The 11623-nt window shown below is 43.6% G+C and overlaps 1 protein-coding gene across 4 annotated transcripts in view; it reads right to left on the reverse strand.

The window, feature by feature from the left end:
- Window positions 1–11623, reverse strand: part of TEAD4 (TEA domain transcription factor 4) — a 61440-nt gene that overhangs the window by 48332 nt on the left and 1485 nt on the right. For 2 of the 4 annotated variants that reach the window (XM_009290918.2, XM_009290920.2), the window contains exons 1-2: window positions 11437–11528; window positions 2970–3024 (exon numbers count right to left, since the gene is read on the reverse strand). The gene's annotated coding sequence lies outside the window, so the exon portion shown is untranslated. Of the gene's footprint in view, window positions 1–2969; window positions 3025–11436; window positions 11529–11623 lie in introns of those variants that run through there. The other 2 variants (XM_009290919.2, XM_009290921.2) reach the window with 1 other exon arrangement.

Below are 11623 nucleotides of genomic sequence, written 5' to 3' on the forward strand. Positions count from 1 at the left end.
ATACCCCCCCTCCCCCCCCCCTCCGGCATCCAAACCCTAGGAGTTGTTGCCTGATCATTTCAGGTTTTACAAGGCTTCATTCACATCTGTGCCAAGCGCCTTTGGTGACAAAGGAAACTCTGGGTCCTTTCTGATCCAAGGTCCAGAATAAGTGGAGGAGAAAACATATGCTGTATTCAGTTCAGTGTCAACTCCCAAGACTCTCTTCTCCAAACATGAAAGAAAGTTGTGCCAACTTCTGCAGAAGTCACTTGTATATTCAGGAAAGTCCGCAAAACAAGAGACAGAATATGTGAGCCTTATCTCACATTAGTCTAAATCAAGGGACATGTGGAACATAAGAGCAATGAGAGAAGAAATTACATAGATCTTGAAGTGACTAGATACTTTTTTTTTTTAAATGCTTCTTACTTTTTGTGCCTTGACCAGCAATGTTAGTCCTATCCCAAGCTACAGCTAGGTCAGCAGGCACTGAAATGTGCTATTGTGGCCAATCCCAACTTTTCTACACCCTGGGGCCTGATTCTGCTTTCCCTTCTTGGCACTAAAGCTATTCCTGATGGATGGTGAGAAAAGTGGAATTGTACTGACTATAAAATCAAGGATGTTTAGCCACCTCCAGCTGAAACCTCAGTAATCACCCAGACACTAACACAAATTGGCCTTCTTTTTGATAACTTCCAAAGAAATTCCATAGACTGAAATGACAATGAAAATCCTTGTAATTCTGCCTCCAGTTCAGTAAGATGCCAAGGGCTTAAAGGGCCTGCAAAGTTTTCTTAAATAATATTGCTTAAATAGTAAGCTCCATGTGCAATCCCAGGCAATACTCTGTGCTCAGAGGCAATAAACACTAACACAGGGAGTCCTGGTCAGGTGCTGTCTGTCTATGGGTCTCTTCTTTGGCTGAAGACTTCAGGCCTTCCGTTTCCTGCACTGTTGATCTGAACTCTGAACTCAGTGATGGCCAAAGTGGCCACTTATTAAACCAAGAAAAGCAAGCTGTAGAGAAGCTGGGGGCTAAACTCTATGGTAAATGGCTTTATTAGTATGGCAAGTTGAAAAACTGTCAGTGGAATCACTTCCCATTGAAAAAGCAATCTGTTCAAAAATAGAGCATTTTTCAGAAACATGCTAATGTTGAATGTGTTATTTATAAGAAAGGTTTGAATAATATTCATTAGTAACTACTTTAACAAAATACAAATGCTTCAGCATTTAGCTTTCAGTTTGCTTCTGTTTTCCCATTCAATCAATAGTAACTATACACATACAGCTTGGTAACTTTAATGGTGATTTGTGTTACTGAGTGTTCTAATACCACTAAATATTTTAGTACTTAAAAAAAAAAAAATAGTTTACAAGTTCTGCTTATGGAAGAGCTTGTAATCACAAAGCTTTCTTCTGATGTGGAGGGAATTTGATTCTGAAATCGCTAAACAGACATCCCAGTTTCTAGGCATGCTCAGACAATTCCTCCCCCATCTGAATCGCCTCGCCAGGCACAGTTCTTAGGATCAGAGGAGTCGGAGGATGTTGTCCCATTCTTGTAACAGGAAGTTTTGCCAGAGGTCCCAGGCCTGGTGTTTGTTCTCTTCAGATTCCCTCAGTTTGAACTTACACTCCTCCTCTTGGCTCTCGTATTTCTGGTATTGTACCTTACAGTTGTTCTTATTCTGATCCCACTCTTATTTCACTGAGGGATGATTAACTACCTTTCTTTGTGGGGTCTAGTCATGGATTCTCTCCCAGGATCAAAGACACAAGCCCCTTACAGCACCCCCACCTCCTCACCACAGTATCTCTACTTCCTTGTTATGTTTTCCCTCTGTCCAAATACTGTTTCTTATTCACTCTTGGTCCCTGTTCTTTCTGCCATGGCCCATCTCTTAAAGAGTCACTCACAAAGGCAGGCTTTTGGGTCAGAGGAAAGCAAAACCATGGAGAAAGCACAAAAATCTTTCAGCTCCAGCAGCTTTGCTTTAATTGTTCTGATGCTGGTAATTTCAACACTAACTCTCTTTCCTTTCACACATGGTGGCTCATTGAGATTCAGAGATCCTGCAGGGCTAGACAGCTGCCAAGGGCCCTTCAGCGAGGTCTCATTGACAGAGAGCACATCTTTAACAGACTCCGTAGTCTGACACATCTGCTTTCTAATATCAATCCCTCAGTCATTACTGTTGGTAACAGCTCCCTCTTAAGTGTTTGTGGCAGCTGCTCAACACAAAATCATCCTTTCCTGAGGATCTGAAAAATTGCAGCCAGCTGTCTCCAGTTGTTCAGTTTTCTTAGAGCTGCTCTGTCCAAAAGACTCCCCCCACTCCACGGCCACCCCCTTTCCCTCCTGGAATCGGTATCAAGCACAACACGCTAACCAGAGACATCCCTATTCACTCACTCCTCCCAGGCAGGAACACTCGCCAGCGCAGCCGTATGGAGTCTGACAGTGCGGTTCCACTCCTGCTTCTGAGCTGGCTGCACTCTGAGGCAAGTCACTTCACTTTACCAAGGACGTCCCTTCATCCTTGGTCTCATTTAATGGAACTGCAAGCTGTGGGGGCAGGGACTGCTTCCCATTACAGGTATTCCTTGATGTCATTGCAATGCAAACAAAACCAAACAATTCCGCTACTCACTACCGCAGTAACATGAGCCAAATACTGCTACTATAGAGGATCTGAAGCACAACATTTTCGTATCTGATCAGCAGTCAGAGAATTTCAAAAAAGAATGAGTTCAGCCAGAAAAGAAGATGTCCTGCTGCTCAAACTATAACTTTAGAGTAGTTTATAATAATAAGAAAACCTGGAAACAGCAACAACCAGTCAGTTACTTCCATCCAGAACACGCTAACAAATGAGCTTACACAATGCAGTCATACAAGATTTGGGTTTAGGAAAGCAACAGTTTGTAATACTATGAAATCTATTGTGCGAGGTACGATGGAAGATAGCATTCAAACTTACCAGAGGAAGAAGGCTGGGAAATTCTACGGGACACTACAACAATAGCTCAGTTCCTCTGAAAGAGAAGAATGAGTGCAATCAGTAGATGAGTAGCTCCAAGGGGGTGCAACTCAAAGACTGCAGGGAAAAAAAACGTTCTGAAAAGGGAAAAGGTGGGAAAGCAGCTGTTCAACAATAACTAAGGTCTGTTAAAGCTTGCAGGCAAAAGAGGACAGAAATCATGAACATGTTTACATGGTCTCTACAGAGCAAAATAAAGATGCAACTGTAGCAAGACCAACTAGCACTGAACTGTATCTAGGAAGGTAACAGCACTTTGGCAGCACCAGCCAGCAGCCAGTCGCTCAGGCTCTTCAGGAGCTGCACTCCAGTCATTAAATCAGCCTGGAGCCAGAGCCGCTCAGTTTTGGCAGAAGATCCAGCAACAGTGGAGATGGGCGGGTGCAGTTACTGAGCCTTTTGAGGGGGTTCCGCTCAAACACTCCATAACAACTTAGCCAAGTGGTGAGACTGGCTACGATCTCACCTTTTGCCCTGGGCCTCCTACAATCCCTGAGCAATGCTGGCTGTTCCCTGTGAATATCTCTATCCACCCAGGACACCAGAGTAATGCTGCCTAATCCTATCAATAAAACCAGTTAAGGTAAGTGTTACGTGCTGTAGGCGAAGCAAAAACTCTTAACAGGCAGCAGCGCCAGGCAAGGAAGAAAGGAGAACTGAGGTTTCCCTCTGTGTATTGGACAAGGTAATATATTCATTACATCTACAGGCTGCATTGTGAGATTTTTGTCTCCGTCTCACCACTGAATAAGACTGGTTTACAAAGGAACAAGCACTACTAGCTTCAGATCACATCCAACATAAGCTTGGGCTCCAGCTGAATGCTTATCACACTGCCTAACATAAAATCAAGCTTGGTTTGCTTGCTACACTGAAACTGCCTGCAGCAGCTGCTGTTCAAAAGGCACCTGACTTCCTGAGCAAAGCAAAACAACGCTCTTTAATTATTGCAGTAGCTGAGCTCTGGCTGAAGCAGAGAGAGGATGTAGTGTTCAGCACAGTGATATAAATCAAAACAAGGACAGAGGAGAACTTCTATCAGTGCAGCCCTGGATAATGCAGTCAAACAGGATGTGATGAGATAAGGCTGTGTGTGGCCTTGCACACCATCCAGTCAGTTCCATTCGTGATAAAGGAAACAGAACACACAGCTTTGCTGCCCTAAGGAGGGGAGAAAAAAAAAATACACAACCCAACAACAACAAAACCCAAAGGCTAGTTCTGCTCCCACTAGTCTAGGGGTGGCCAACTTGGGGATCGATACTGAGCCACAGGCAACTCGCGCACAGCTCCCACATACGGGCTACATCACAAGGCCACCAGCCTTGGACTGACAAAATGACTACTGTGTGATTTACATCTCAGCTGGGAGAGAAAAATGAGCCAGCAAGGGCAGCAGAGATTGACACTGCCAGGTTGCCCTGGGATTGAGCCACACACTGGGCTGGCCCCAGCCCTCAAAGGAACAGTGCAATTCCTGGGGAGTCACCGTTATCTCCCATGCGGGAACTGTTCCCAGAGCTCCCATTCTCCCTGACTTTCCAAGACATGTGGCATGTGTTTCACAGCTTCCCAAACAGATGAAGGTTGTGGCAGGGTGAAAATGCTTAGCCAGCCTCGTGCTAGCAGCAGTGGTCAGCAGGAGTCATTCTCCCGACAAGCACGGAGCTGGTTAGAAAGCAATAAACCAGGAGGAAGTCAAATAATCATGTCCCTTTTCTACTGCAGAATCACCAGCAGTGTTAGCTAACACGTTTATCACAACTGTCCCTTCAACGTTCACTGATAAAAATTGCTTGGGTCCTACCAAACCAAGCTAGAGACAGAAATAAATCATGCTTAGCTTTTTCCCAAAGAGTATTATTCACTTAATTATTAAGGAATAGGGAACCTTTAATAGCAACCTAAAAAGGCCTTGCTCCTAAACCCACTGAAAGTTAGTTATCCTGAAAATCTCTCCATCAGACTCAAAAGCCCCCATTTTACCTATGGAAAAAACTATAGCACAAAGACCTAAGTGAACCACCCAATGACAAAATCAGACTGGAGGCAAAATCCAGACAAGAATTTCAAGACAAGAAAAGGTGAACTTTAAAAGTGATTTGCAATTGCAAGTGGTATAACTTCAGAGGGGGTCATGATTAACACTGTCTGGAAATCGTGCGTCTTTTGAGTCTTTCCTGACAAGTACCACGAAATTGAGAGACTCATAATGCCTACTTTATGATATCCAAATCAAATTCTTATTTCCTAATCCTGCCTCCTGTTCATGACATCTCACAACCTCTTGTCTAGGACTCAAGGGTAGATGTCCCAAAAGAACCTCACAACTGTGACATACTTAGCTTCCCATGGCACTAATGGCAGAATTTCATATGAACTCAGACAGGAGACAGACGTTTGCAAATCTCATCCAAAGCAGTGAAAACGTTTAGCTCCAAAACTATAGCCAGTCTCCAAGAAAAGAAATAGCTGAACCTGGGCTAAGAGTCTTACAACAGAATAGGCAGAAGCACTGACCACACAACCCACGAACATGGTCAGATTGCCACATCTGCAGTGCTTGCAGGTAGTCTGTGTTGTGTTGTGGCCACAACCTGTCCGGCCAGGGCTAAGCCCTTTACTAAAGCCTCAAGACAAAAGCAAACCACAAAGCGGCAGAACAGGTATATAAAATGGGACCTCAATTCAGTCAACCAATTAAGCACGTGCCTTGATTTTAGGAGTAGTTAGACAGGAGCTTAAAGCTATTTGATACTTTTGATAAACCAACGCCTAAGTAAAGTAAAGAACAACCATGAAACATCTGCATCACATAAATGAACCCCACTCATGGCTACCAACCAAGCTGCACTCTCTTGGGGTACTCAGAAACCACCCCAGCTCAGTTTTGGAGTACACGCTCCACCTGGAACATGCAGCAGGTGAACATTCACTGCTTACAGCTAAGATGATCACTTCCTGAGGGCTGACACTGAGGGAAGTCCGCCAGATTTGTTTTTTTGTAAAAGAGTCTGAAATTTCCTAGCAGACAGATGCCAGCCATTTTAACCGGATTCTAGTTCTTCTACCAGTTTGATACAAGAGACAGTAGAGCCGTCCCCAACTCGGACTAGTGTAATTTTGAGCTCAGAACTCTCCCCTCTCAACTGTGGCGTAAACACACTGTCATTTCCAAACCACTGAACATACAGGGATTTCACAGAAAGCAAGTGAAAATCATGAGAACCTGTGAGTACAACCCCAACCCTCAAGCGGGAATCACTAAGCAAAAAAGGAGAAAAAAGAAATGACAAAAACTGAACAACACAGGTTAAACTTGCCCCCAGATATTACAGGAAAGCACAAACCTTCCGATTTATCTCTTTGCCCTTCCAGACCCTTCTCGCCAGGAAGGTCAACAGGTTATATACCTTCTGCTGGATTAATCTACAGGAGAACAAGGGCAGCTAGCCAAGCAAAATTAGATTCTTAAAGGGACACAGCCAACCACAGACTTGACTCCAGTTTTTAAAACATGTTCTTACAAATAAAACCTGTGACCAAAAACAGTGGAAAAAAATGCTGCTTCTCTATTTTTCAGTTAGCTTACTGGGTGGATAGAAACAGCGATTTACATTGTTTCCCCTGGACAGTTACTTTCTTCTGTTCACGTAGATCTATCAAAAACAAACGGGGGCGGGGAAATAAATAGGATTTTATTTATTTATTTTTAGAAAGATAAATCAAAGAGCAGTGAGTGTACTTGGAGAAAATCTTCTTATGCAAACCTCTCTTTTACACCTCTCTCTTTTTTTCCCTGAGCTGACAAGATTTTCAAACTAAGAGAACCTCTCTAAATCCTGCTAGTCTGGTATCAGTGAGCTTTATTTAAAGGACCTGCTATGGAGAAGTATGATCAGGTAAGATGAACTTAAGACACATCAGCAAATCCTCCCTTTCCATTTCAGTATACACACGGTCAGTGCTCTCTTGACTTTTCCTCCTTCAGTTAAAGCAGTCCTGGTTACGAGAGATTAGACTTTGCCTGGACATCTGTCATTAATGGTTACCATACTGTTTGAAGGGAGGCACTTTGAGGACTATGCTTATCTTCTCTTTGGCAATAGCAAAGCAGATGCTTCGAGGGCTCATATCCATGCTCTGAAAGCCACTGACATTCATGTCTCAGAAGTACAGCGGAGTAAAACACCTACCCTTTGGCAATCATATTCTAAGGAAGGTAAGAACAAGGTAATTATAAACCTACTACAGAACAGAAAAACAGAGCCAGTGACTCAGCCAGTGGCACCGGGAACTGGAAAACCTGCCCCTCCCTAGCAGGAAAACATCTAATTCATATGGTCTTAAAAACAAAGGGGAGTGACTGCATCATCTCCAGAAAAAGGAGGACCCAAGGGGCAGGAACAACAACAGCAACAAAAACCCACCCAAAAAAACCAAACAAAAAATCCCCAAGAACCCAAAACACCACCTCCAAACCCCAAAGAACTCTTTCTAATCATCTAGTCTCAGATCTTGTAATGAGCTCCACGCATGCAAATTCCTGACTTTTTACAAGGCTCTACGAAGGACCATGTTGGGCATTTATTTAGCATGGTGGTGGGCATAATGCAGAAGTTGGAGAGAGAAAGGAGCATGCACTACTGTAAATCTTGATAAAACTTGATTGCTCTTCAAAGGAGAGAGAATTGCCATGAAGTTAGGGAATGAAAAGAATACACTGCATGATGCAATAAGCTTAGATTTAGAATAGCATTTGCTACTCTCCAAGGAAATCATAGCTGAAAAATTACCTCAAATTGCTTTGGAGAATACTGCTGATATTATTAGAAAATTAACTAACGGCTTCAAAACTAAGTGTAATGATATATACCAATGGAACCAACAGGCACAGGGGGCATCTACTAGGTTGCTGCAGGGATCTTTGCCAGTCCGGATTTCTTTGACGTCTTAATTAGAGATCTAAGACTGAATAAAGGGAATGTTAATGAAACTTGCAGGTGATACAGAATGAAGTTTACAAACACCAGCGGACAGAAACAACTCAAAGGGATTCAGACAGCTCAAAAACAAACAAGAGAAGCAAGGGGGACAAATAAGACTAGGTGGAAAAAGTAATGCAAAGAAACTGAAGAAACAACAATGAAAAAAACAGAGATAAATCAAGTAAAAAACCCTGGCGGAAGCAGGAGCTAAAGCCATGCAAGAGTGAGAATGCTGAGCAAATGAGAGCGCTGTCTGCAAAGCAAATGCTTCTACAAAATGACCAATGTAACTTTTGTCTGCCTGTGCTCAGTTATCACTCCGGGCAACAGAGAGAGATAAATCACCTCCAACACGCGGAATATCAGATCTCATTCTGCAAAAGGAACACTGATAAATTGAAGAAAGTGAAGAGCAGAGTATAAAAAACAATCGTTAGGCCTAGAATAATAGACGCTGGAAAATATTAAAAGTTTAGTCTCATTAGTAGCTTGTAAGAACTTAGAAGGTGCAAATGGAGAGAGAGAGAGAATAAGCAATCATTTCACAGAAATACACACCAAGGCAAAAACTGTGGCAGTAGAGTAAGAAAACTTTTCTGATGTTTAAGTACATTGGGCGATAGGAAAGTTGCCCAAGAAAATTACTGGAAGATCCACTGCATAGCATTTATGGGGGGGAAAAAAAAAAAAAACAAAAAACCAGCAAATGAACAAAGGACAAATCTGAGCTATAGGGAGAGCATAGGAGATCTTTAAAAAAAGGTAACACTGAGTTTTTGCTTTCTTAAGATACAGTCGTGGCCAGATAAGACAGAAAATCATTTCGCTGTCACAGGAACCACTGTAGATATGGTCCAATGAACTACTTAAGGTGGGAAAAGATGGCAATGTTCAAAAAAACAGCAAATGAACAAAGGACAAATCTGAGCTATAGGGAGAGTATAGGAGATCTTTAAAAAAAGGTAACACTGAGTTTTTGCTTTCTTAAGATACAGTCGTGGCCAGATAAGACAGAAAATCATTTCGCTGTCACAGGAACCACTGTAGATATGGTCCAATGAACTACTTAAGGTGGGAAAAGATGGCAATGTTGCTAAGAAAATATCCCCATTCTTCCTCCACTGGCCACCCCCTAGTCATTGCACCCCCTTCTCCAGGCACACCAGCATTTATGTGACCATATGATTAACTGGACTGAAGAACAGATGTGGCTGAAAACTAACTTGCTAGAAGAGAGCATTACTTTTCATCTGGATCAGCCCCCTGGCCCGGGTCAGTAAACAGCAGCGCCAATACCCATGCCAGCGACAAAGGAAAAGAGGTGTGACAAGTATGGAAACGGACAGTTTGAGGCTGTGCGGACAGGTCCTGTCTACAGCACTGCCAGCTTGAAGTCTTTGTGGACCCACCCCTTGAGTTATGTTGTGACGGAACCAAGAGCTGAAACATACAATCAGAAAAAGACACGTAATACTAAGGAAGGAAAGCTGTGAATGAGTATAACGTCACTCCAGAGATGCAAGCAGCATCTATCGGAAACTGTACTTTTCAGCTACCTTCTCAAAACTCTACTTACTGTATACGAGTTCTGTGAAACAAATACCTGAGTAAGAAAACCAACAGCAACTGTGATTTTATTTTAAACCACAAGCAAGATCCGGTGCCATTGGAGCCCTTTTTCTCTTCAGAGCTTGGCAGTACTATTTTCATACCGTTTTCCCACAGATGTTCTGTGGGAACATTAGTTAATACTAACATTAAAACACTTATCACCATAATAACCTAAAATACTTCAAAGCCATCGGTAAAATTAATTTAAAAAATCCAAACGACTTAGCAGGAACCAAGACAGTGGAGAAATTCCTAACACCCATTCTCATGCACACTAATTGCTCCCAAGATCACCTCTGAGAGGATATGAACAATGAGCTGATACTCCAGTTTAGAGATGATAGACTTTGTCCCACGCTCGAGTTTGAGGGAGCCATCCAGACCGGGATGTAGGAAAACCCCATGAGGTGACTGCACCCACTGTCTGGCTGCCCTTCGCTCTGTCAAGCCAAGTTCCAAAGAAAACCACAGAGTCCCTCAGCATCCAACAGCACTAATAAAGAAGCCCCTCCGTATTCATTGCGGCACCATCCAGGCTCTTCTCTGTCGTGAGAAAAAGCTATCAGGACCAAAAGGCTTTAGCTACACAGGTGATAGATAGTGCAGCAGCTTCAACCCGGCCCTAGCACTTGTTATACACCCAGCCTGCTTCCCCCCTTACTCTGTTCCTCTCGCTCCTCCCCGTTACTCTATGCCCTGTCCTACTGCCCACTTCCTTCTGTAGGAGAAGAACAATAAAACCTCTTACATTTACACAGACAGATGGACAGACAGGTGAACAAATGCTGCGCTCACTTTGCACACAGACAGTGCAATCAAGTCTAGGGGAAACCGATCTGTTCAGAGTAATGGGAAACAAGAAAAAAAACCCAAAAACCGAAACAACCCCCAAATCTCCTTCCCTTCCACTCGGCCCCCTGCATTTCAAAAGTATTTTGCGTTGTTTATTTGTAGAGGATTCACGGAACTCAACTCTTAAGGTTGGAAAGTAACATGAGTGTAACTTCAGGTTAAACAAAAGCAAAAAAAAATTGGTAATTAGTTGTGGGGTTTTTTGTTTTGTGTTTTTTTTTACTTTTTACTTATATATGACCATTCACCATAAAGTACTTTACAGAAGTCCTTAAAATACATTGAGTTACACTCCTTCCCCCTTCTACAAAAAAAGCCCCATCTTTAGCATCCCATGCAAGGAATTGTTTAACGGGAATTATCTACATAAGATAAGAGATTACTTGGGGAAGCTTTTCGTTTGGTTTTTGGTGTTAGGGTTTTTTTATTTAAATCCTTTCCAGAGGCATGCCACCAAAACTCAACTCTAACTTCAGAATAACTGATCTGGGAAAGCAGTATTCCCTCATCTTTCGGTAAATGCCCTGTAACAACCCACATGCCTTCTCACGGATGGGTTTGCTTACGATTTTTTTGTTTTGTTTTTCCCCAAAACACCCTCCATAATTCACATTAAAATTTATTACAGAAAGTACCGATCCTCCTCTCCGCCCCCCCCAAGAACATCTCTACGAACGGTACAGAAACCTATTTTTTTCCCATTAGAAGCGCTAGCGGTTTTCAGCCGATGCGACAAGCAACCGAGTTCCCGAAGTCCCAGCGCCGGCAGCAGCCTCTTCCCGATGGGGGAAGCCGCCGGAGCCTCCATTGAGGATGTTCCCATCGCTTCCTTTGTACGCTTGTGCCTCCTCTGTCGCACACGACCGGCTCCAAACCCTCCCTCTCACCCCCTCTCCTGCAGGCACCCGCGCCCCTTCACCCCGCGCCAAAGCCATCGTGAAATAGCGTGTCCTGACCTGAGCGAGGCAAGAGCGGCTGTTGTTCCGCAGGGGCAGCGGGGAGCGGCTTCAAATCCTCCTGCTGCTCCAGGACTTTCTGCCAAAAGAGCAGATGAGGGCTCTTACTGCGCGCCTGCCCCTCGCTCCCGCCCGATCCCCACCCCCGAGCCCGCAGGGGTGGGAGCGGGGGCTTGGACGGGGGGAG

Source organism: Aptenodytes forsteri, unplaced genomic scaffold, assembly GCF_000699145.1.
Source record: "Aptenodytes forsteri isolate BGI_AS27 unplaced genomic scaffold, ASM69914v1 Scaffold286, whole genome shotgun sequence".
Classification (NCBI taxonomy): Eukaryota; Metazoa; Chordata; class Aves; order Sphenisciformes; family Spheniscidae; genus Aptenodytes; species Aptenodytes forsteri.